The following is a 26488-nucleotide window of genomic DNA, read 5'->3' as shown; positions in this document are numbered from 1 at the left end:
AATCTTACCACTTTTGACAACATGGACAGACCTCGAAGGCATTATGCTAAGTGAAATAAGTCAGACAGAGAAAGACAAATCTTACTAATATTTGTAATCTGAAAAAAACAAAAGCAAACAAACTCATAGAAAAAGAGATCAAACTTGTTACCAGAGGTGAAGGGAGGGTGGGGGAGGGAGAATTGGAGGAAGGTGGTCAAAAGGTACAAACTTCCAGCTATAAGACAAGTAAAAGATTTAAAATACAATACAATGACTATAGTTAACACTGCTGTATGATTTGTAGACAAGATGTTAAGAGAGTAAATCCTAAGAATTCTCATCACACAAAAAAATTGTTTTTCTTTTCTTTTTATTGTCTCTATGAGATGATAGATGATAGCTGAATCTATTGTGGCAATCATTTCACAATAAATGAAAAATTAGATCATCATGCTGTGTGTCTTAAACTTATACAGTGATATATATCAATTATTTCTCAAAGAAACTGGAAAAAATGTTAATCCCATCCAAAAAAATAACTTCAGATAAGCATCTAGAACACTGTTTGACAAATTAATCTGGGTATTGTGGCCTAGCCAAGTTGTCAGGTAGCAGTGAAAAAAAAAAAGACTTGGAAACCATACATACATATATATATATATATTTGTGTGTGCGTGTGTATATATATATATATATAAATATATATATATACATACATATATAATTAAAATTATAAAATAATGTCTGGGATAAAAGCTAGATTAATCATGCTTGAAATAAGAAATGATGACTTGGTTGATCTTTCTGAGACACTCACCCAGACACTATACACTAATAAGAATTATGAGAGGACAGTTCAAAGACCTTGAGGATACACTGTGAGACATACCTTTGGTAAAGCAAACTTACCTTGCCAAGCTTCACTGAGAGAACTTTTTAAAAGATCCACTTTAGCCAGACAAAAATGCAATAGGGGGAGTAAAATTTTTAAGTAAAATATCTTGACCCATTTACCTACTTACTATAAAAATATCACCCAACTCCAGATGAATTAAATAACTCAGTAGAAAATTTACCATTATATATATTAAATATAAGAAAATATGTATTGAGTTAGAATTAATTAATTAAGAAGTAACAACAATAAGTGAAAAATAGATGGATTTTTTTCTCACCCAAATTAAGGATTTTGGTTTAACAAAAACACTGTGGACAGAGATAATGGATAACCAAACAATCGAAAGAGAACACGTTCACTATATTAAACCAGCACTGAGTTGATAGTTAGAATACTGAAGAAGCACTTGAAAATCAACAAATGAAGGACAAGAAATCCAACAGAAAAAAAAAAAAAAATCAAGCAAAGGTACAAACAGGTAATTCCCAGAAAGGAAAACACAAATGACTAGCAAGTATATGAATAACTATTTAAACTCATAAATAATTAGAAAAATTAAAATGTTTAAAAAGGTGATACCCATTACAGCCTTTGGGTTAGCAAGAATTAAATAGATAGCGTCAAGAGGTGGTAAGACTTTTGGAAAACTGGACTGAACGTTCATGCAGTTTGTGGGAGTTTATACCGTTTGGGCCATTCTAAGGTGCAACACTACAGTACATTTTCAGATTATTTATATTTATGCTCTGTATACATTTATTTCATACCTAGCTGTATATATCACAAACAGGGCCATAAAATGCCAAACATAATGAAGTGGGCAGTTGAAAGTGATCTTTATGTCCCTAAGAGCAGATTGTATAAATAAAATATAGTGGCTGTGTGCTATGGATCCCTAAAAAAATGAGAAACAGCAAGCTAGGTATAAACTCAGAAGTACCAATAACTTTTAAGAACACAGTGCTTAATGAATAAAGTAAGAAACAGAATGTGATCTTAACACAAGAAAATTTATGTGCATTTAAATTATTCTCACAACATATCCTGGCATATTTTTAAATGGATGTATAAAACACAAGGATACGCGTTCAATACAGTAGAGTATTTGCTTTTGGGAGAATAAATTGAGAACAGAGAATGGGATTTTTTAAAGAATAAATAAAAGAAGAGGAGTGCCTTATACAGAACAATGATGTAGTTTGACAGGTAGTATAATTATTTTTTCTATATATTTGAGAGAATAATAATAAATGAAAATAATAGGATAATAAATAATAGTATCAGTTATTATATTTTTATCAGTAGAGAAAAAATTGCTATCAACTGGAAATTGTAGCAAGTACGGGAATTGTCAATGGGTATTTAAAGTGTGTGTGGACAAAACAAGGATGCCCACTGTCTCCTCCACTGTTTAACATTGTTTTGGATTTGTTAGTCAATACAATCATACAAGAGAAATCAATTAGAAAAATAAGAATAATGGTAGTAAAATTCTGCTTTCAGATGATATGATTGTAAAGCTAGAAAACAAAAGGGGAACAATGATAAACCTAACACAATTTAAAACTACTCAGTTACTTAGCAGAATATAAAATTAATATAAAAATAAATAGTCTTTGACTTCTGGCTGCTGATCTGTCATCTTCTAAGCTCAGACTTGATTAAAATATAGAACTTCTGCTCTGTGAAAAACACTATTAAGAGAATGAAAGGTCAAGCTCAGACTGAGAAAAAATACTTGAAAACATACATAATAAAGAACTTGTATCCAAAATAAACAAAGAACTCTTAAAACTAAACAATAAAAACCAAATAATTCACAATTTAGAAATGGATAACAGATCTGAATAGAAGTCTCACTAAAGGAGATACATAGATGATGAATAAGTATATGAAAATAAGCTCCTCATCATTTATCATTAGGTAATTGAAAATAAAACAATTGTTAAAACAACAGTAAGATACTGTTACACTCCTATTAGAACATCTAAAATCCCCCAAACTGACAATAACTGGTTTTGGCAAGGATGTAGAGCATTCATTGCTCATGGGAGTGCAAACTACTGCAGACACTTTGGAAGGCAGTTTGATAGCTTCCCAAAAGATCTAGCAATCTCTCTTCTAGGTGCTTACCCAGATGATTTGAAATTTCATGTCCACAGAAAAACCTCCATGAGAATGCTTATAACAACTTTATTCATATAGGCCAAAAACTGAAAGCAAATAAGATTTTCTTCAACTAGTGAATTCATACAATGGAATTTTATTTAGTGCTGATCCTAGAAGGACCACCACATTTTAGTTAAGAATTATGCTGTCCTGGGCTTGAAGAGGCATTAAATGTTTTTACTCTTCTCTTCATAGCCAAAATTTGATTGCTCACAAGAAACCAGGCTAGGATTTCTGCTTCTATGGGGATAGCGTAAACTTAACTGAAGCATAAGAGGCAGTTAGGGAGACAGGTTTTTCTCTCTACTCACATTCAAGCAGATACAAATGGACGAGTATAACCTCCTGGAATATTACCTAAATTTATTTCAATCTGAGGCTTAGATGCTTATGCATTCTGCTTAATCTGACCAGACTAAAAGATACCTTCAGTTAAAACTTAAAGTGGAATAGTTTTTTTCATATGATAAAGATGAATAAAGAATATTGTTAGATATGAATGGAAACGTTTTTTCAGCACCTTTCATGTGTAACACAAATTTTTAATAGAAGTGTAAGTTATTTTGCATGTACCAATAATTGAGTTTCCCAAACTTGAAACAATAAAGATATCATGAACATTTTCAGATTCTCAATAACAAAAGTGATCTACTTGCCATTAATTACTTATCCAAGTATAAAGGTGATAAAATGCCATCATATTCAAACTGACAAAGAAAGTCTCTTTTGGAGCTAATGAGGTAGGGGAAGAGGAGAATGAAATATAATTAACACCTATCTCCCACATAGTTTTGTAGTACAAATTCACAGATTTTTGTACCATATATTTTAAAACTAGTTTACATTTATATACTAATAGATATGCATATTATATTAAGCCATTATGTTTATTTATATTACATGAATACTGTTAGATATCCTTTTTTTAACCCATTTTAAGACTTGTTATATATTTATATAATTGACCCATACTACTTATAATTTAAAACTTTATTAAATAATCTTTCTGACAAGTAGAGTACAGCTTATTAAAGGCAAATTACTAACAATAAATTAAAATGTGTAAAAATAAAACATTAAAGACAAATCTATTCCTTCGGATATATGTTGACATATATTTATGTCTAACTCAATGGATAATTATGTTTTTTATTCTTTGATGAAATAAAAACAGTTCAATCTCCCAGAGCAACATAGAAGAATCAGATGGGAATTCACTAAATATAACAAATTTTAAAAGGTTTATATTTAGTATTAAGAAAAAAGTTAAGGATTTACAGTTTTCAGAAACATTTTATTTCATATTCATATCTGGAAGTGGTTTCCTATTCCTGGATACTGCTTATGCTATGGTATTGGTTCTTTATAAACTACTTCTAAAATCAGTCTAATAACAGTGATTTAAAAATTAGAAGTGCTTAGCTTGTCTGCATAAATGTGTTGATGTTTTCATTAGCAATAAAAATCTAAATTTTGTTTAATAACATAAAAATATATTTTCAATATTTTAAACCCTTAACACTTTATATTTTGGAAAAAAATGACTCTCATTTGTTATTAGTGAAACATATAATCTTTCAGCATGTGTTTTTCCCTTGTTATATGTATATGCTTTAAGGAAATTCCATTTTACAGAATCTATTTTACTTACGTATAAAATAAAAATGTATTTTAAAATTGTCAAGGTAATTATTTTTAATTTATGCTATTAAAGATTGTTATTTGTCATTAACAATACACTTTAAAATCCCCAAAACACATATCTGTATTAATAAAAACAGTATAACTAAGTAGATTGAATTATATAGTTTTGTATCATATCATGTAGGGATTTTTTTTTTAATTGGGGTATAGTTGTTTTACAATGTCGTGTTAGTGTCTACTGTACAGCGAGGTGGAGTTGCCTGTGCTCTACAGCAGGTTCTTATTAGTTATCTATTTTATACATATTAGTGTATACATCTCAATCTCAGCCTCCCAATTCATAACTGCGCCCCCACCCCGCTTTCCGCCTTTGGTTCTTTTTTGGAGAAAAATTTTCAGCCTGCCTCAGAAACATCACTGAGATGGAAAGTACCTGTTCTATGATGGGATTTATCTTCCATCCATGAGTGTTCCAAAGGCACCAAAGGTGCTTGCTACCTCCCAGTCTCTAAGTTCTATTGGTGATTGCCTAAAGATATTCAGTTGGATGGTGAAGCACCAAATCCTTATAAGTGAAATGGGATATAAAGCAAAAAGTTGATGCATCCCCAAGGAAGAACGACATGCTCCTCTTCTTGACAAGTAAAAGCAAACTGCTCTGGTGTCCTATGTATTGGGTTGGCCAAAAAGTTCGTTTGGTTAGTGAATCCATTGTTCAAAAAAGTTCTTTGTGAAATGAAAAATGTGTCTTTTATTTTTACTTAAAACCGAACGAACTTTTTGGCCAACCCAATAAATTGCAATGGAGGAAAAATCATTTACTGGGGTAACAGCTACATTCTAATTACCACAGGCTGTACTGATTTGCTCTACTACAAAACATGAGATTATTTTTTACACTCTAAGAAGATCCCTGAGTTTGAACATTAGCCATAAAATAAGAATCTGGGGTACTGGGGTATTGACTTACCAATATCCATCCACACTGATTGGTTAATAATGACCCTTGGTGTAGTATTCTCCGCCATATCCTACCAGACTCAGCAAGCTCCTACAGACAGTAAAAGCCCTCAGGCAGAGGATGAGTTCATAATAAAAAGCCATCAGTGTGTACAAGAAAAATGAAAGTGCAGGTATATGGACAGGACACTCACAGCATCTGCTAAAAATAAAAAAAAATAAAATAAAATCCTCTATTCCCTCCAGCTACTGCCCTATTTCTATCCTTTTTAAAGCAAAAATCCTTTTAATAAATCTTTAATAATTGTATTTCTAGTTTATTTCATCATTTTCCCTCTCTAATCTGCCCAATTATTTTCTCAGGCCCACCACATCGCTGAAACAGTTCTTAATCTGCATGGCTGCAGTTTACAGTTCTACATATTCTCACTACTCAGGGGTACTTCAGTGACTGATTCTGAGAAATCATCTTGGTCTAGAAGCAGCATTTGTCAGCGGTTGAACACTTTCTCCTACTCTGCTTCTAGTACAACACATCCTCCTAGGTTTTTTTTTTAACACTATTGTGACCATTGTCCATTTTTGCTGATTTCCTCACCTCTCAGACCTCTAAACCTTTGCGTGTCCAAGCACTCAGACTTTGGGAACTTTTTTCATTTTTTATCAACATACCCTTCTTTGATGATTTCATTGATTCTCATACTTGATGAGTTCTAAATTTATATATAACACTGACTGCCTCTTTTGGACTCCCGATTCAGCTTGCCTTTGTAATACTTGATTGAACAATATATTCTAGTCAGAAATCTTGCTCCCGTTTCTACTTTTTTTTTTTTCCATTTCTGTAAATTACTATTCTGTCCTTCCTTGGTCAGGCAAGGCACCTTAGAGTCGTCTTTGACTTTTCTCTCTCTTTTCACCAACCTCCACAGCCAATCCAGGCAAATCCTGTTAATTTCACTTTCAAAATCAATCCTAAGGTTATAGATGGTGTTTAAAGTTATGAAAAACAATGTGAGTGTATGTAGATAGAAGAAGAAAAAGTATAATGATGGTATTTATTGAGCTTTACTATGTGCTAGGCGTTTTCACATACATTAAACCCTCTTAATTGCCAGATGTACATAATGCCACTTATCTGCATCAAGAGTGTTGTCTCATACCATCACGAGAAACTCAGGTGCCCTAAGTTTCTCTATAGAAGTTGCTATATCTCTCCAATACATACCAATTTTGCACTCTGTACTCTGGTGCTCTTGACATATAAGGTTTATGTGGTACTCCCACTAAAATGAGAATAATTCTCCTCTCTCACTTCATTTGCTTAGCATTATATCCAAAGAAGTGTTTCCTTACGCCTCTGATAGCAGAATTTTTAGTGAAGCAGCCTTTTCTCTTTCTATTTGCAGCTTCTCTTGCTCAAGAATCAGATATATGTCCATGGATCTGAGTTGCTAGTAATTCAACAAAGGTCACCATGTGACACCTAAACTTTCCTACTTTCATTCATCTAGGATTGCTTCTTTCCAAAGAGATTACCAGTGTTTTAACTGGATAAATCTATGGTAGAATTCCAGACTTATCCAAACTAATGATTACAGCAGTGCTTATAGAGAGACAACTTTTCAACAGGTAGAAATTTGCACAGCTTGAATTTATACTGAGACCTTTTATTCAGATCTAAGCCACCTGAATTGTCAACTGTACTAGAAAAGGGCTCTCTGGCCTAATTCTGAATTTAAACATAGAATTTGCCTTTTCCCAAATCTCCATGTGTTCCCTTTCGGTTCTTAATTTTCCTGCTGATCACTTGTTATTCCCTTCATGATGCTTGATTTTTTTCCCCTCAGTTGTTAAGCAAGATGCACAGATATTATCTGTATCTCAGCTTGAAGTTTAATATTAGTGGTTTTCTTTGCTAGTGTGCCCTTTGATATTGACATGCCACTGCAGGGATGACATTAATGATAAACCCCAATTTATTACTATTTTAAATCATTTTATTCATTTACTATAGTCTGAAGAGCTAAAAGGCACTTTTAAAAAATGACAACTAGTAATTTATCTTCACTGCAGCCCCTAGGGAGACATATCAGTATCAAAGTTCCAGGACTCTCTGTGAGAGAGTGGCTGTCTCACCACACTACAGAGAAGCCTCCAGGGACACTTTGGCAGTTTGTTGGTTAGCAAGCAATGAAAAAGATGGTACCTGAAGAGAGGAAAAGGTTGACAGGGGAAGAGTTAGGATGTGAAGTAATTTTTTAGGTACAAAATGTGAATAACATATTTAGTCAGCATAATGTATACCATAATGTATATAAAGACGGCTTTAAATCGTATTACACAATTTTTAACTCATCTTTTTATTGATAAAATAAATAACCTAAACTCTTTTGTGTATGTCACAGTGATTTTATATCTTATTTCCTTGATAATTTTCTTATCTTTTCCTAATTTAATCTAAAATGTGAATAACATAGGAAGAATATTATAAATATCTTGATTCTTATTTTTTAAATACTGTCTGTTTTCTTATGAGCAATTGCTTACTTAGTTATATATTGATTAGGTACCAAATTAATTGTAATCTTCACTACAATTAATTTCCCTCCATATTTTAGCCTTATTAATGGATCAGATAATTGAGGCTGCATAAGATTCATAAATGCTGAAGGATGATATTTACATTAAGAATTTCCTTTTCTTTCAAGTTTAAGATTTTAGACTTGAGGATCTTTATTAGAAGAAGCATTGTTAATTTGTATTTTATTTTAATGTTTATTGAATAATAAGTAATAATATTTATTTGCTTATTATCTAAAACCGTGAGAAGTTTCATACCAGAGCTGAGAATTGCAAGCCCTCTAAGGTATTATAGTCTAATAGAGAAAACAGAAAAATAAAAAGAGAAAGAGAATTCAGCATTATATGTATTATTATGGGTGAAGAACAGGTACTAAATGAGGATATAGTGAAGGTGCCTAATACAGTTTTTAAGTACTAGGGAACATTTTCTTAAGGACTGACACATAATCAGAGGCAGAAAGCTTGACTAGAAATTGTCCAGGGAAAGAGAGAGTAAAATATATTTTTAGAAAGAAGGGATTACACAGACAAAGATCCAGAAGCTAAATTAAATGTGATATATTTGAGAAGTAAGCAAAAATTCAGTATGCCTGGTATGTATAGAATGTGAAGGGAAAATGACAAGATGGGAAACAAGAAAGTTAAGCAAGGGCACCATTTTGAATTGACTTGTGTGTTATATCATGGTTTTAATGTTAATTCTAGAGAAAAAGTAGAACAGTAGACAGATTTTAAGTGTTGAAATGGTCTTATATATATAATTTGTGCTCTAGAAAAATGTCTCCAACATCTGTACAGAGTTTGGCTTGGAAAGGGGCTGACTAGAAGCAGTAAAATCAGATGGGAGACTTTATCAATAATCCAGGCAAGATTTAATGTTGCCTTGCATGATCTGACCTCATGTTTTGATATTTGATTACATTTTATCATATGAAGCTCTCAACTTTATGAAGAAAAATTTTGTCTCCCCAGGAACTTGGAAGAATTTGAATTTTCTCGCTTTTGAATTTATACAGTATTGTTTCTTATATTATGGCATTAATAACATTCCACCTCCTACTACGGTTTCTTGAATTCATTTATACCCTTTTCCCAATATTTGTTGAAATTTGGACCACTGTTATTATTAATTTTTGAATATTCAGTTATATATTGGAGACATATCTGTAAAAGTACTTATAAATCTTTAACCAATATATTATTATTTTATCAAATATCTTCAAAATTCATGTTTTGTTAGCAATTAGATAAATGAACATTTATAAATGAATTAATGAATAGCATGAATCTAACCCAAACCAAAGTTTGGACATCTCTAGTCTCTTAGGCTTGCCCTATTCATAAACGGGCCAAAAATGCGTTGAGGAATTTTAATATGAATATCGCCCCAGATATGTACTGGACAGATAAGCCCAAGAGGCTTGGTGATGTCTATCACCCATAAAGGACACTGACATGTTAGAATTGTATATATAAAGTCCTAAGATTTGATTAAATTGTAGTATAGTTTTAAAGTTTTCAATATAACTGTAATATTCCAGTGATGTTAAGGCCCTGAGTATATCTTTGGATTCTTTCATACCTGTTACCCACACAAAGAGTAGCTCACTTTAAATGACACAAGTTTCTTACACTGAAAATGGTGTAAAATGGATGCTGGGTGCTTTATGGGAAGGATTGGCACACATTCAGTATTTATCACAAGATAGTTTTAAGTTATAAGCGATTTTAGACGCAGGAATATTCTGAGGGAAAATTTCAGGCCTATAAAAAAGATACTGTAGAAAAATGAAACTAGATATATGATAAATTGTTACATAGACTGCTGCTGTGGACCATGCTAGTGTTTACTGTATGAGGATAGTTTATAGTGAGAAAGCTTTATTCTTTATGTTTGGAAATACACAGAACTATAAAAATGTAATGGTTGGTTTAACCTATAAAGAGTTTTCTAATCAGTTTGTTCCTGACAGAAGGTGGAAATTGTACCTTATAAAGATTTATTTTATTCCTCTCCCTTTAATTTCAGAGCTCAGGAATGCTTTGAAGATGTTAGAGAGAACCTGATAAATTTTCATAGCATCATATAGAAGCTGTGTGAATAGAAAACATACCTAAAAAATACTAACTTGTTTGCATGTGCTTTCCAGTGTCATTAATTCATTCCACATTCATATCAATAAAGATGGAAATTATAAAAGAACTGAATTTATGGATCAAGGTAGCAATTTAATCTCCATGGCAACACATAAAATTGATAAAGTAAATATAACATTTATAGTTTGCTGGATAATTTAGTTGTCTGGTAATTATTAGCATGATTATAAAATGATGTAAACAACTCTGTGGCTCAAATGTGTGATTATGCACAATGCCAAGCTGGCACTTACTGAACATATTTTGCTGATTTTACAGGCAATTAATAAATACTCACATAGTGCAGCTGTGCTGAAAATGTTAAATAATTGAACAGAAATTGTGTTTCTGTGTGTGTGTGTGTGTGTGTGTGTGTGTGTGTGTGTGTGTGTGTATGATCTAGATGCACTTATGCTGGTACTGACCTAAGTGGTACTGCTCATTAACAGGTTAAAATGTAATTTAATCGCTTCAGTAGTAAAAACGTTTTAAGTGGAAGTAAGCTTTATTTTCTTAATCCAATTTTTAAGCTTCATTTTGATTTCTAAGCAGAGCTTATTGTCATGATTATCAGAGTAAAAATATTCTATATTTTTAAAAATTTACCAAAACGTAATCCAAACTAATGTTTCAGATTTTCATCAAAATGGAAACCCTTATGGCACATTTAGAGATAACAAATGGAAATCTATATAAAATTTCTTTTCAATCCTGTCTCCTGGACAAGTAGGGGCCCAGGGTGCTGAGGCTAGCAGCGGGTAGAGTATCTCAAAGCCCAGGGTTAGTATGGGAGATGCCATGATGCCTGCTTTATGGCTGCAATTGATGAACCAAGAGAGAAATATTAGAAGTAACATATTTGTGACAAAATCTGGTGTTCACATCAAACCAATTTACTAGTCTGAAAATGGTTAATTAGGGAATCAGAGTAAAATACATATAAAGTCCATGGGACAGAAAATGGGAAAATTCACTCAAAGCACACATGTGTTTATTTTTTTAATTTTTAAATTTGGTCTTATACTAGAGTATAGTTGATTTACAATGTTGTGTTAGTTTCAGGTTTGCAACAGAGCAAAACACATGTGTTTATGTATACATGCACACACATATAGTTTAAAACAGAAGGCAGAGATGGGACCTAAGGTAATTTCTGCACAGAACGGTGAATAGATGCAGTAATTTTTACTGTTAAGGTATCCATGGCAATATCAAGATGGGAGGGAAGTCTGGATGGCTGATATTATAGGGGCTGTTTTGTAGAAGAAAAGATGCTGATAGCCCTGGACATAGCTGAATGATTTCAGGGTCCTTAAGTTGACTTATGCCCAAGCATGGGAAATGTAGTGCTGAAGACTATATACTCTCTTCAATTTTCCAAACCACTAATAACAATAATAATGATGATAATAACAACAATAAAAATGATGACAGTTACTTTTAAGCCCCCACTCCCACCTAGGAAACCACCCTCATCTCTTCCACTGTTCACTATCCCTATGGATAGCCACACTAGGCATCAAGTTATTGAATTCATACTCCCAGAAATAATGCTTGACACCTCAACAAACCCCCGCCACCTAATCATAGCCCATCCCTATGTCCCATTTATATTACCCTCTGCATATCCTAAATCTTACAATTCTCTTCATGTTTTCCCCTTTCACCAAGCTACAATCCTGGCTCAACTGAAATATATAATTGGCCCTTCTTCTGATTAGATTATTTTTAAGACTGTTTGGTTCACTCTTCCCTCACTTTTCTTGGGGTAGTGTAATTCTCCATTACTTAGCTTTGGGAGAATGAACTGGAGAGTGAAAGACTTCTTTGGTCAATGCTTGAAATATGCATATGTAAGAGATGTGCCCTCTTGTGCTTCTATCATTGCTGTGAGAAAAATATGCCCAGCTAGTTCACTGGTCCAAGGAGGGTGGGGCAAGCTGGACACACAGCTTTAAAGTAGACGTCTGAAAATTAATACCATTTTAAATGTTTAAATTAAAAAATAGTCATTTTAAATTGACCTGAATTTTACAAGAGCTTCTGAAAAACTCATGGTCTGATCTTAACTTTATCATATATGATAACATTCACAATAATGAAGGATCAAATCATTGTAATGAAACACATATTTGAGAAATATCTCCAGGCATGAGATAATGCATTGGGAGTAGTGGACAGCTAATGCCTGGGGATGTAATACAGTGTTGGAAAATGATACAAAATGATACAAATGCTGCAAAAGAAAGTAAACTTTTAGATCAATAATAAAACCTAAAGCAGACAGAAGTATTTTAATGTACTCAAAGATACATCCCACCATGGAATGCCCATTGTCTTAACGGCTTTCTTCACCGAAGTGTGTTTAAAATGATAGTAAATGGATAAATGATTTATTTTATTCTGCTAAAAGACACCTATTCTACAGAGTAATACCGGTACAGTGAAATCAATAATGGCAACAATGTTAATCTTCAGATATCTTCACACAGTGTATGTCTACAGATAGAGCCAGGGTCAAAGAGGGAGAGAGAGATTTTGGCTGCTTGTGATGACTCTAGCTGACAGTCAAGTTTGTGTATGGATGTAGTGTCTTTTTAAAGGTTCCAGAAATACTGAAGAATAATTGACAGGGGTAGATTCCTCCTTAGACTTAGATTCATTCACATATGAGCATACATGTAAACTTGATTCTATATTTTAGTCAAAATAGGAGGATATTAGGTAAAAGGAGAACATTACATTTACTAAGTCATTGAGTAGAATTAAATGACCATGCCCAGTGTTTTCAATATTGTGTGATCAACAATAGAAATAACTAAGAATTTGTTTACAATAAACTAGGCTATCACCATATATAAAAACTTGCTTTCATGTTTTTACTACCTCTCTCTATCAACCTTATCCATCCTTCCATGCTATCTTACTACTTCTGAATTTTGTCCGAATAATGCTAGAAAATCAGCTAGCTATTTTTTAGAACTATGGTCTCTGGAAAATTGTTACTGTGAGTACGTAAGAAGTATATGCAGTAAAGCCCTATGCTGAAGTGTAAATATGTTTGTGATATTCCTAAAAGCATTTTCCTACCTACTGCTGCTATTTGGTTAGCCACAGCTTCTCTGAGAGCAGTCAGGATTCTAAGTAGTTGACTTGAGGACACACTACAGAATGGCACTATAATCAGTAGCATAAAATCAATTCTTGTATACAATATTTAAATAAAAGAATGTAATTAATTAAAATTATTTGAACTTAAAGGAGTCCAACGTAGCTTAGCTTTTGAAAGCTAATCTATTATATGTTCTTTGATAATGGAAACGCTGAAAACTATAGTGTTTCTGTATTTTTGTGAACGAACAGCCATCTTAATATCTCTCTCTATATATAATATAAAATTAAAAACTTATTAATTTATTAATCCTAAGTGTGTACAAATTTTGGACAAATCAAATCTAGATACATAAAAATGTTATATATATTTTGGATAAATGTAAATGAAGGTGATAATGAGTGGGAAAAACAGTAAGAATGAATAGTAGATAAAAAGAAAAATAAATAATTGGACATAAGTTCCAAGGTGAACTATTTTTTTTTAAATTAATTAATTAATTAATTAATTTTTGTCTGTGTTGGATCTTTGTTTCTGTGCGAGGGCTTTCTCTAGTTGCGGCAAGCGGGGGCCACTCTTCATCGCGGTGCGCCGGCCTCTCACTGTCGTGTCCTCTCTTGTTGCGGAGCACAGGCTCTAGACGCGCAGGCTCAGTAGTTGTGGCTCACGGGCCTAGTTGCTCCACGGCATGTGGAATCTTCCCAGACCAGGGCTCGAACCCGTGTCCCCTGCATTGGCAGGCAGACTCTCAACCACTGTGCCACCAGGGAAGCCCGAACTATTTTTATAGCGACACTAGGTTGTGTACTTCAGGGATTTGGAAGAAATACAGAAACCCAAGGATGATATAGAAGGAGGTAGGCAAACATTTATTGGCTCAGGCTCTTTTCAGAGATTCATTATTATTTCTATTTTACTGATGAATAAAATTAGGCTGCAAGATGTGAAATAAATTATTAGGTCACAGAGCTCTTATGCGTTGCAATATATTCCTTATAAGGAATATACTTACACAATGATGAGCTCCAGTTCCTTCTTTGGGCTTTGTACAATCATGTCTACTACTTATACATATGTGTTTTATTTTTGGTTTGTTTTTGCAGTTAAGTTTTAAAGAACTATTATATGTAGTTTTAGGATATAGACATACTTCTATAGGTATTATTCCTTAAATAGTTATAATACGCACACACACACACGCACACACACACATATGCTATTGGTTTTATTTTCCTGGAGAACCCTGATCAATACATACTCCCTTGTACATCCAATTGTGGATTAAGTTCCTACCCCAAAAAAATCTTTTAAATTTTGGTTATAAGAGAAATAAGAGAGATAGAATAGTAGCTTAAGTGTACTATGGCATCAATAGAAGTTTATTTTGTTTTTTTCACTTGTTTTTCTTTACATAGGACCTACTAGACAATATTAACTTAAATACTTTAAGGATGAAGTGATTGAATTACTCAGTTGTTATATGTCCTACATAGAACATATTCCAATAGTTTATCACTTAGGAGTGATACCAGAGTCCAGGTGCCCTACTATATAATACAGGGCACAAATGACTTGGATATAGAATCTCTATGTTGTTGAATTGTTAAAGATCAGTAATTTTCTTCTATTTGATAATAAAGATAATAACAACAATCATATTTATAGTTTGTGAATTTGACACCAAAGACAAAGGCAATAAAGCAAAAATAAACAAGTGGGGCTATATCAAACTAAAAAGGAAGGCTTTGCAGAGCAAAGAAAACCATCAACAAAATGAAATGATAGCCTATGGAATAGGAGAAAATATTTGCAAATCATATATCTGATAAGGGGTTAATATCCAAAATATATAAAGAACTCATACAACTTAGTAGCAAAAAACAATCAGATTAAAAAATGAGCAGAGGCTCTGAATAGACATTTCTCCAAAGAAGATATACAGATGGCCAATAGGCACATGAAAAAGTGCTCAACACCACTAATCATCAGGGAAATGCAAATCAAAACCACAATGTGATATCACCTCACACCTGTTAGAATGGCTGTTATCAAAAAGATAAGAGATATCAAATGCTGGTAAGAATGTGGAGAAAAAGGAACCCTTGTGCACTGTTGGTGGGAATGTAAATTGGTTCAACCACTATGGAAAACTGTATGGAGGTTCCTCAAAAAATTAAAAATAGATTACCATATGGCCCAGCAATTCCACTTCTGGGTATTTATCCAAAGAAAACAAAAATACTAATTTGAAGAGATTCATGCACCCGTATATTCACTGCAGCATTGCTTACAATAGCCAAGATATGGAAACAACCTTATTGTCCATTTACAAATGAATGGATAAAGAAAATGTGTTCTGTGTGTGTGTGTATGAATATTATTTAGCCATAAAAAAGAAGGAGATATTGCCATTTGTGAAAACATGGATGGTCCTTAAGGGCATTATGCTGAATGAAATAAGTCAGACAGAGAAAGACATATACCATATGATCTCACTTATATGTGGAATCTAAAAGAAAAAGAAATAAAACAAGCTCATACATACAGAGAACAGACTGGTGGTTGTCAGAGGTGGGGTGGTAGGGAATAAAAAATCTTTACAGTTGTTGTGACAGTTCAGTTTTATATTTTATTAAATATAAAATATTTAATATTCAGCATATAATTACAAGAATTCCATTGGGTAAGCAGGTAACATCAATCAGGTTATGCTTCCTAATTTTTATATTTTTTTTAAGTACTTATTTTTCTTTTTTCTTTCTACAATGAAGATGTAAAACAATGGCTTATTTTTCTATATAATAAACTTTATTTGTGTGTATATATAATGCTAACAACCAATTCTTGGAAAATTCTGAAATTTAAAATTTAATAACTGACTTTTTCATTTATTTTAAATTGTGAGGTTCCCAAACAGTGAACCATAACAAATTCCAGGAGCACTGAGAGATAGTTTAAATTTCTTGGGAAATCTAGTAATCTCTGTCATATATCAAGTAGTTTCCATATTAGATGGCTATATTCTTTTTGATGATGTTGTATATTTGTGAAAGTGGGTTTTTAGCAGTTGTTGTGATAAGAAGCAAGTATGGGATGAAATCAATGTTGAACAGGGAATGGAGGTTTGAGATGTTATGTAGTGACAAACAGGTGTCATGCTGTTAGGGCACAAACACTTATTAGATATTTGGATCTAACTATTTAATAAATAGAATTGTTAGCTATTTTTTTGGTTTAAGGAGGCCATAAAAATTACTGACACCCTACATTACAGAGAACTGAGATATTTGGGAAGGCTCTGAGATAATCAAACCATTGATTAAATAAATACTGTTTGAATCCTATGTGATGGGTGCTGTTCCAAGTTCTAGTATATAGTGATACATAAGGCAATAATGGTTGCTGGCTCCAGGGATTTCACTGTGCAGTGCAGGCTTTTGTCAAGTTGCCAATCTATGACAAGACAGTAAATGTGTATGAGTTATGCTGAGTAGAGTGAATGCTATCTACTATTTATATGCCTTTTTATCACCAATGCATTAACACTCCTAGATTATTTTTTAGTACATTTAGTCTATGTCAGGGTTGTTCCTGCACAACACTGTAAGATAGATGGAGTCTCAGGCATTCTTTGGCATTCTTTTCTGTGGCCTTTATCTACTCATGGCAGAATTACTGAAGTCTCTGAACTGTTATCAGCTTCTGTGGATCACAGAACTCTTCATTTTATCTTTTCTCCTTGGCTTGCATTACCAAAAATGATCCATGTTGCAGCTTTATACCTCCCAATTTCACTTATCTTTTCTTATCTATTAAAATATCAATATTCTGTGTAAGTTGAATTTTAATAGAATAATACAAAGAAATGAATGGTGTTATTTTAGTAGAAATATGTGTGTAGAAATATACACATATTGAGTATGAAGTCAGGAGAACTTTATGGGAAATTCTTGGGAAAGTCTTATAGTGTACCATACTGTCTACTCATCTCATTGAAAAGAGAAATCATCTCTCTTCTTTTATATGTGTGAAGCTATATTTGATTATCATACTTTTTAGCACATATCCTTAGTAAATTCCTGTGCATTCAATCTATACCTTACCTATTTTAGTTGCTTTTTATTATTACCTGAAACAAATTCTCCTCTCCCTTTTATGCATTTATACCCCGATAACATTCCCTGGTCCAACTATTTCTCCAAGCTAGAACCCTGAAATTTATGCTCTTCCAAGTCATATCTTTAAATCCTTTAAGATCAATATTCCCTGATAAATTTACCCTATAACAATCACACTGCTTCTCCAGACTCTTACTGTTATTATCTATACCACATACACATTTGCATATGGATTTAGACTCCAATTCTTTATTCTGTAATTTAACATTTTTGTCTCCTCTGCATTACTAACTAGAGATTGTAGACTCCTTTCACATAATAGTCACCTCGTTTACTTCTTGGAGTAATTGTTCTGGGATAGAAAAGTGTTCTAGCCTTTTTTCCCCAGAGCAAAATTAAACCTGAATAATCACTTATATGTCTACTCTTTCTTGAAAGATGTAATTCAGTGCAATGATAAAGGAAAAAGGGTTGTGAGGCAGAAAAGGAGGGAAAGTAGAGATAACATGGGACCTTATAGAGTTGGTTATAGCTTCACCAGAAAACAGACCTGGCCATGTGGAAGGCCTTAGAAGAAGCTGCATGAACCTCCTACTTGATGAGCAAGAAATTGATCTGATGGGTTCTTCCTGTGTTCTGTCTCTTGTTGGCTTCAGTTTACCCCAAAGGACACCTACTTTTTGAACTTGCAGTCTGTGTTTCCAGCCCTCTGGGTCATCCTTTGCAAAGCCTAAATCTGTGCCTGGCATTGGGAGAAAACAAAAAGATCTAATGCTCCTTTTTTTACATTTTTTAAGGAAAAATCGTGCTTCACATTTGAAAAACATATTTTAAAATTTCATATTACCTTATGTAATTCTGTCTTCTCATTTTGGTTGACTTTTTCTGTGTCTATGAACTTGGGTGAGACAGTTACCTATCCTAGTCATGAAGGGGTGTCCTTCTCTGAGTGCATCCCTAAGCAGTCTGCCTGTGCCCAGTGGGGGAACTGCTAGATCTGAAGTGAGCACAGTCACATTTTCCCTCAAGGTGTGTCTGCAGCTACCACCTTGAGGGGAGGTAGGGCTGGAGAAGAAGGGGCTAGAGCCAGAATCAGGTGTGAGCCGAGGCTTCTCCTGTGTTCAGTGTCGGTCATTGCCCTATAGGGTGCAGTATTGAGGCCCAAAGCAGAAGCCCTGAGTGTTAGGTCTGAGCTGGTTCTATTCCCTCTAAGTGTGCACCCTCTCCTTGGCACCTGCAACCTCTGCACTAGTGGAGAACAGCACCTGAGCAACAGGGGCTAGAGTAGGTGCCCAGTGAGGGCCGGGGTGTGCACTGAGGTGATCACAGGTAATGGGCAAAAGCCCAGGCATATTTCATTCTGTTTCCTCCTTGCTGTTACTGGTAGTAAATAAGTGTGCTTGTGTTCTTCAGGATCAGAGTCTAGGTTTCTTACAGTCCTTTGATAAGTCCCACTGGTTTTCAAACCAGCTAAGGGGACTTGTCCTCCCAATTTTGGATTCCAGGGCTAGGGTGTCCGATATGTGGCTCAAACCCCTCAATCCCCAGGGAGTATCTCCTCTTCTGTGTCCCCTGCCAGGGGCGTGGGTCACAACCCAATTGGTTTTCCCTTCCTACCTGACTCTGTGTGGATCTTTCTTTATAGCCTTGGCTGTAGAACGGCCTTTCTGCCGGTCTCCAGGTTGTTTTCAATGACAGTTGTTCCTCATGTAGATGTATTTTTGATGTTTTCATGGGTGAGGTGAGCTCGGAGTCCTCCTACTCTGCCATCTTGATCTCCCTCCTCTAGTTTTGGGTATATTTTATTTGAGGTTTGTATCATTTTGGGATTGGCCATGAACATGAAATACTTGATGTATTTTTGGAATAAAGCTCTAAGAATACATGAGATAAAAAGAGATTACATGTAGGTAAAGAAGACATCTGTGTTAGACATGGGGATGAGTTGCCCAGGTCCCCCTTAAGAGTTTGGAAGTGCTGTCAGTACACAGCCTCCATCTAAAAGCTACTTCAGATTTTGCCTCAGCTGCCCTATTTGGGCTTTCCACATCCAATGACTGATGGTCTGTTCTATTACAGCTCAATTCAGGGCAACTCTGACTCTGCTTCCAGTGGAGTCCACTGAGGCTGCCATAACTCTTCACTGCAACCCCACTTCTCCCACTTCCTAATCCTTCTGTTTTTCTCTTCCTTTCAAAGATGTTGATCTCTAATAAATATTTTACATGCCTGACTCCACCTCAGTGTCATTTTTTTCAGAGAACTGAACCTGCAGTAACATCCAAGAATTAAACATTGAAATCCCTCTGGTAATTAGAGGTTAGGAATTTTAGGGCAGACCAGAAAAGAAGACAGCCAGGGAAGTGGGGGACATCCAGAAAGATAGTTCCTTATAAGCTAAAAGATGATGGTCATGCAAAAGGTGGGGACATATCACCCGTGTCAAAAGTTGCTGATGGAAGTGATGAGGAAGCAGGAGTGATCTCTGGGTTTAGTACCATCAGTGATGACTTTCACAAGAGCAGTTTCAGTAGGAGAGCAGGGCCAAAGACTGGAAGAGTTTACAAGCAGAATGTGAGGAGTTTAGAGAGGTTTTTTTGGTTTGTTTCTGTTTTTTTTTTTTCTTTTTATAAAATTGTTGTTCCGAGGGAAAACGAATAATTTTGCATGTTGATTGGAAAGAACCAATGGAGAGAGAAAAAATGAGGTAAAAGTAGGTAAGGCAATCTAGTGCAGAAGTGGAAGGTTGGATTCAATTAGGAAAATAGATTGGTAATCTATAATAGAGGAGGCCAAGCAGAATATGGGTGAGTAGATGCTCATGGATAGGGAAAGCATTAAAAACAGATAAACATTAAATATAATTCATACAGCATAGCCAAAGGGGAGATATTCAAGGGCTTTTCAACTCCTTTCTTTTATAGCCTCCACCTCCTTCTCTGATGAATTTATGATAGATCATTTCAAAGCCCATTAAAATACCCACTTCTCAACTCCCTTATTTAAATACTTAGAAATGTGGCCATGGTGTTTTTTTGTCTCTGATTACTTATTTTTGTTAAAATACATTTTCTGTTCTGCCATCTACCTTATCTACCTTTCTTTCCTATCCTCAATTCCTTATTCTATTAACATATCAGCAACTTACGGAGACATAATTTAAAGTATAATTTTTTTTTTTTTTTTTTTTTTTTGTGGTATGCGGGCTTCCCCCTGCCGCGGCCTCTCCCGCTGCGGAGCACAGGCTCCGGACGCGCAGGCTCAGCGGCCATGGCTCACGGGCCCAGCCGCTCCGCGGCATGTGGGATCCTCCCAGACCGGGGCGCGAACCCGGTTCCCCCGCATCGGCAGGCGGACGCGCAACCACTGCGTCACCAGGAAAGCCCTTAAAGTATAATTTTGCCCCTCTTCACCCCCAGCTTCCCCTGCTCCTAGACAGCTCTAAAAATATTGATCAGTTGCTTTGAATAGTCTCCCTCCACTACTACTTCCCTTTACTACTTGGAAACCTTCCTTACTTCCTTCAAGTATTTGTTTAAGTTTAGTCTTTGATAATGCTTACACTGACCAACCTATTTAATCCTGCACATCTCCCTTGTTTCTCACCCTATTCCCCAATACTTCTTTTATTTCTTTTACCATGTTATATATTTTGCTTATTTATTATGTTTACTATGTACTCTTTTTCTCTCCCACCATGAGATAAGCCCCATAAAGGCAGGGTTCTGTCTATTTTGTTCATTGATGATTCCAAAAAGCCTAAAACAGTACTAGGATAAGAGTAGGTGCTCAATAAAATGAGTTAATAAATGCATTTATAATTGCTATGCATTTATAGCAGAATTTCCCTCTTCAGCTTTTCCAAATTTACTTAGGAAGATATATAAGCTCATCTTCTTGTGTAATTCAATAGACACATAATATATGTTTAATATTACTTTAAAGTAAAAACCAATCATCAATAACACTTATTTAATTCAAGAAATACTATTGTACAAATAAAGAAATATTTATTGATCAAATGGTGCTATGTGTTCTGTGGCACATAATGGTAGCTTACTCCCTGCTTTCAGTTTATAGTTGACTATTAACAAATGACAATGAAAAAACATGTCCTATCTGATGACAGTTTTAATGAATTGGTAGTGACTACTCAGAAACTGTGCTGAACTGAGACACAAGTCAATTAGCTTTGCCCTCTATGCCTCTGTGAGAGGAGTGTGGCCTCATAAGTGCCGTGTGAGTATTATCTCTGAACTAGGCTGTAAGGTATATGAAGTTAGATACCACCTTTATTTGGTCCACCATTCTATTCTCAGAAACTAGCATATAAGTAGTGTTTAATAATTATGTTGAATACATATATATCACTTATAATGCCATGAATTGGTATAACAGGATATTAGAACAAAACTATTTTTACCTCCTTTTTTTCACTGAGGAGCTGGTATCATAGATATATTATACTAAAGCACAAATTAGACAAATCTCCATCTGCAGAATTTTCAGAGAAAAAGATCAAAACAAAACATGACTCTTTAACCTTCTCACCCATTTCAAGAAGTAGAAATGGGTGAGAGTGGGAAATGAGAGGAAGAGAATATTTCATGAGAGGCCTATCTCTGAAAAGATATGTACTCTGAAGAGCCATGCTACGTGTTTGTAGAGGTGGAGGGATATATCTCTTTTGGCAGAATTATCATGAAGGGACTCCTGGGAGAACACTTGGGAAGAGTGAAAAGTTCAGGAAAATGGTGAAAGAGAGATCCCTCAAACTGAACCACCAGTCATTCACTCCACAGAGACTTATATTGCTGGAATCCCTGGTTGTTTCATGGCACTTAGACGGCTCCTTATAAAGTTCCAACTGTCTCTATCTCTTAGTGTATTTCTGATTCTTGAAACACTCATGAGTATTTTGTTTCCATAAAATTAGGATATGCATGATCTCCACACAGCATCATTTTCCTGACTTTTTTTGAGCAAGGCAATAAATCGACTATCTCATGGCCTCTATATCCCCTAAGTGGAAATCAGATCTCCTATATAAGTAGCTTTAACAAAGGTGAAAGAATGACCTATCTCTGCATGAAAAGATCATTAAGACTTAAAGTATTATTTTAACATTTGCATGCGTAATTGATGAAAATGTGTCTAGATAATTTTGCATTAATTTAGCATTTCAATAATCACAGGCATTATTGTGCCTGTTACTCTTAAGAACACTTATACACAGATAGTGCTCTTCTGTTAGTTTGGTTAATCAGCATTAACAAAGGTGAAGTAGGCATCACTGTCTGAAAGTCAATTGAGCATTAATCATTGGATTTTAGACATTCTAACAAGTTGATCCTCAGCAAGGACTAAGGAGATTACATGCTGTAGGATTTTGATCTCTGTATCACTTACTCTTAGACAATATGTGATGTAGAAGACTGAACAACAATATAGTTAGTCCAAAATTTAAATTATTTTTTAACCAAACTTTTAATATAAGATCATTTTCTTATAATATGGTTCTCATCTTAAAGTTAAGGAAAATCTTTATTAATTAAAGCCTTGGCTGTGGGTTTCTGTTAATCAAAGTTTTACTGTATCTTCTTTCTAAATTCACCTTTGATGTTAATGAGAAATTTAATTTTTAATTCTCGTACCTTTGTGACTATAACTTTCCTCCTTAGATATTGATGCACTTTCAATTTTTAAGATATATCATTAAAAGATCATAAGCTGCAAAATATTATTCCTGATGTGGGAAAATCTTAAGGAAGGAAAACTTGAAGTAATATATTATAGTTATTAGTTAATAAATAATTTGATTATAAGCCAATCTTAAATAATAAAATATTCTAATTTTTTGTTATACTTTTTATACTTAATTCTCTTGTATAATTTATCATATTAATTTTAACCTTTCAAAATGTGCTCAAAATTTTTTACTGAATGTCTTTTCTGGTGCATCTTTGAAAAGACCCATTTGAACTTCAGACACCGAACTCTAGCCATCAGTTGATTAAAGAGAATAGAGACCATGAATTAAGTCAAATTATTCTGTCCCTTTATTCTCTGTTCATCCATGTAGTCCTTAAGATTTAGTTTTTCATAATTATTCTCTGGAAGGGAAACTACTGACACACTGTCTTTGTCTAACTGATGGCATATTTTCTACTGTAATAAATAACATATTTGGCCCATATACTTCTATAGTAAGAATTATATTTTCCAGTGACTTTGGTATAACTTAGTGAATTTCTTAGATGACCAGATAAATTGTGTTTAAGGCAAATGCACTGAAATCCCAGGAAGTGCCTCATGTAAGCTACAAAATTGTTCAGAAATAAAGCCGCAGCATTTTAGTTCTGATTGGCCACTGACTTGCTCTCTGACTTTGAGCATGTATTCAACTTCTCTGAGACTGTCACATCTAACCAATGGGTGTAGAAATTAAATCTACCTATTTGATAGAGTTGCTATAAGCACTTTTAAATTTTATCAGTTTTAAAAGTTTGATGTAGGTTTATCTCTGTTAATCATTTAACTGATTTCTATAGCGAAAGCCTTTACCAGAAACCATCCTGGTCAGTTAGTGTCAGGGTAGCTAGACAGCAAAAGAACTTGGCTCTTGGGTTTTTGTTTGTTTGTTTGTTTTTTCTAGCAAGAATAGAGAACCAAAAAACTATCAATAAATAAAACGAAGCAAAATTATAGAGATCAACTCTGACAGACTTAAATGTGTAGCTTTTATATTTTTCAGGTATCTGAATTTCACCCTGTATTACAACAGTGGATTTGTCAGCTACTGTGAGCCACAATGAAATTGTGACTCTACTTTTTAGTCAAGAGGTTGATCATCCCTGTAAGAACTAAAAATTTGAGAAATTGGGGGTCAGTATAGCACTCACCACATGAAGAAATAAGATGAAGGTGAAAATATAAGCTTGGTCAAAAAATAAAAGAAGAGTGGGAAATTAGATTTCTACTATTTTCCTAATTCATTTTTAGAAGTTGCACAGGTGTAAAGTAGGGGTAGATAGGATCACCTTAAATGTATCTCAGTAAAAAGTACTTAGGAAAACTTATACAATTTAATAACAAATAGAATAAGAATCATAAAATGAATTTTTGCCAGAAGAACTTCACTCAGAAACTCAGAGATTCTGCATTAGTCAAATGCATGATTTATGCTTAGAGTTCTATGTTGTTTCTATAAAAATGACAAATCTTTAACTGTATAACAAAATTTCTCTGTACAAAGCAAAATATTAATTTGTAATAATGTTCTTTTTTTCTGTGAAGTAAATATAAGAGTCAAAAGCTAGGGTTTTCAAAGAATCTTTAAATTAATAGGATATAATAAGTATGTCAAAAAAGAAATGATAAAAGATTAAAAAAGAAATAGAAAATTTCAATAGAAACTGTCTTAACACTAACAATCAAACTAATTATCAAGTTAACCAATACCTACAATTTTACCAAATTTCTTAAAAGAAAAATGTTATGCCTTTGACCTCATTATGGAAATAAGTTTGGGAAGCAATAGTCATTTCAGAAACCAAAATGCAATATTAATTTTTTTTTAAATTGAAGTATAGTTGATTTACAATGTTGTGTTAGTTTCAGGTGTACAGGAAAGTGATTCATATATATATATATATATTCTTTTTCAGATTCGTTTCCATTATAGGTTATTACAAGATATTAAATATAATTCCCTGTGCTATACAGTAAGACCTTGTTGTTTATCTGTTTTATGTATAGTAATATGTATCTGTTAAACTCAAACTCCTAATCTATCCCTTCCTCCCCCATCTTTTCCCTTTTGGTAACCATAAGTTTGTTTTCTATGTCTGTGAGTCTATTTCAGTTTTATAAATAAGTTCATTTGTATCATTTTTTTTTAGATTCCACATAAAAGTGATATGATATTTCTCTTTCTCTGTCTGACCTACTTTACTCAGTAGGATAATCTCTAGGTCCATCCATGCTGCTGCAAATGGCATTATTTCATTCTTTTTTTATGGCTGAGTAATATTCCATTGTGTGTGTGTGTGTGTATTACATCTTCGTTATCTGTTTAGGTTCCTTCCATGTCTTGGCTATTATAAATACTGCTGCTATGAACATTGGGGTGCATGTATCTTTTCAAATTAGAGTTTTTTCTATTCCAGATATATGTCCAGGAGTGGGATTGATGGCTCATATGGTAACTCTATTTTTAGTTTTTTAAGGAACCTGGGAGGTTCCTTAAAGGAATATTTTTTAAGGAATAGGGAGGTTTTTTAAGGAACCTCCCTATTGCTCTCCATAGTGGCTGCGCCAATTTACATTACATCCACCAACAGCACAAGCGGATTACCTTTTCTCCATATCCTCTCCAACATTTATTATTTGTAGACTTTAATGATACCCATTCTGACAGGTGTGAGATGATACCTCACTGTAGTTTTGATTTGCATTTCTTTTTTTTTAATACAACTTTATTGGAGTATAATTGCTTCACAATGCTGTGTTAGTTTCTGTTGTACAAGGTGAATCAGCCATATGCATACATATATCCTCATATCCTCTCCTTCTTGAGCTTCCCTCCCACCCTCCCTATCCTGCCCCTGTAGGTTGTTGCAAAGCACCAAGCTGATCTCCCTGTGCTATGCTGCTGCTTCCCACTAGCTATTTTACATTTAGTAGTGTATATATGTCATTGCTATTCTCTCACTTCGTCCCAGCTTACCCTTCCCCCTCCCCATGTCCTCAAGTCCATTCTCTACATCTGCGTCTTTATTCCTGTCCTGCCCCTGGGTTCTTCAGAACCTTTTTTTTTTTAGATCCCATATATATGTGTTAGCATATGGTATTTGTTTTTCTCTTTCTGAGTTACTTCACTCT

The sequence above is a fragment of the Physeter macrocephalus genome, chromosome 2, assembly GCF_002837175.3.
Source record: "Physeter macrocephalus isolate SW-GA chromosome 2, ASM283717v5, whole genome shotgun sequence".
Classification (NCBI taxonomy): domain Eukaryota; kingdom Metazoa; phylum Chordata; class Mammalia; order Artiodactyla; family Physeteridae; genus Physeter; species Physeter macrocephalus.
Note: the sequence above shows the minus strand (reverse complement) of the source record.